Source organism: Petaurus breviceps, unplaced genomic scaffold (genome assembly GCF_028583685.1).
Source record: "Petaurus breviceps papuanus isolate PSGF00001 unplaced genomic scaffold, PetGlider_PUasm1.0 355, whole genome shotgun sequence".
NCBI classification, from domain to species: Eukaryota; Metazoa; Chordata; class Mammalia; order Diprotodontia; family Petauridae; genus Petaurus; species Petaurus breviceps.
In genome coordinates, this window is record NW_027186289.1 from 627,831 (window position 1) to 629,296 (window position 1,466).

The window sequence follows — 1,466 nt, forward strand, 5'->3', positions numbered from 1 at the left end:
TCTCCTCCTCCGCCTCCTCCTCCTCCTCCTCCTCCTCCTCCTCCTCCTCCTCTCCGCCTCCCCCCGCCACCACCGCGTCCTTTCTCTCTCGCTCGCTGACATCACCATCCGGGGACTCCCGGGCCCTTCCCCAAAGTTAACCCTTTCAGGGGGGGCGAGGGATGGGGGGAGCCGAGGGAGACCACCTTGGAGTCGGGGTTGGCAGAAGTATGGAGGGGAGAGAGATGGAGAGAGACAGGGATAGAGAAAGACTGGAGGAAGGATGGATGGAGAGAGACGGAGAAAAATGTAGAAGAGAGAAGGATGAATGGAGTGGTACAATGAAAAGAATGTAAAGCGATGGAGGCTGGAAACTGAGAGGGATGGAAAGTGAAAAAGAAATATGGCTAGAGAGATGAAGGGATGGAGAGACAGAGGAGATGGAGGGAGAGAGGATGAAGAGAGGAATGGAGTGAGAGGAATGCAGAGAGGAATGTAGGGGAATAAAGAGACAGGGATTGAGAAAGACAGGTAAAGAGAGAAGAAAGAGAAGCTGGGAGACAGGAATGGAGATCAAAGGCTGTAAAGATGGAGACAGAGGCATAAAAGGGCTACAGAGTGAGAGATGGAAAGAAATGGGGAAAGAGGAACAAAGAGAGAGGGATGGAGAGAGAGAAACTGGGAGGAAAAGAAAGGAAAAAGACAGAAATGGAAAGAAAAAGATGGAGAGAGAGGTCAAGAGAGTGGTGAAAAAACCAATGAGATGAGTGTCAGAGGAAAGGAAGAGATCACAGAAACTCAGCTGGAAGGGACCTCAAACGGCATCTGCTCCAGCTCATACCTGAATAAACCCCCACCTACAGCATAGCCAGAAAATGGGGATCCAGCCCACCTTCCCATCTCCCAGGGGAAGCCATCCCACTTTGGGACAGTTCTCATTGCCTGAGAGCTTTTTCTCACATCCTCCCCCGAATGACCCCCCCCCCAATTTATTTCTCTGTAACTGTCATCCCTTCCTCCAGGTCTAATCCCCCCCCCCATGTTATTTCTTCAAATACTGGGAGATAGCCATCATTTCTCCTCAAGTCCTCTATTCTCTAGGCTAAATGTGAGAGAGGAACACACACAGAGATATAAATACAGAGATAAAGAGGTAGCTGGTTAGAGAGAGTCAGAGAGAGGGACATGGATATTCAAAGGCTCCAGGATATGGAGATAGACATGGAGACACGTAAAGATGGATAGAGAGATACTGAGAGAAAAAGACAAAGGAACAGAGCAATAGAGAGAGAGAGAGGGAGAGAAATGGGAATGGAGAAAGAGAAATGAGAAAAGATGGGTAAATGGAGAGAGAAAGAGAAAGTCAGAGACAGAATCAAAGAGAAAATTAAAGGTATGAAAAGATGCAGAGATAAAGAAAGCCCAGGCATGGAAAGAGATGGAGAAAGAGAGAGAGAGAGAGAGAGAGAGAGAGAGAGAGAGAGAGA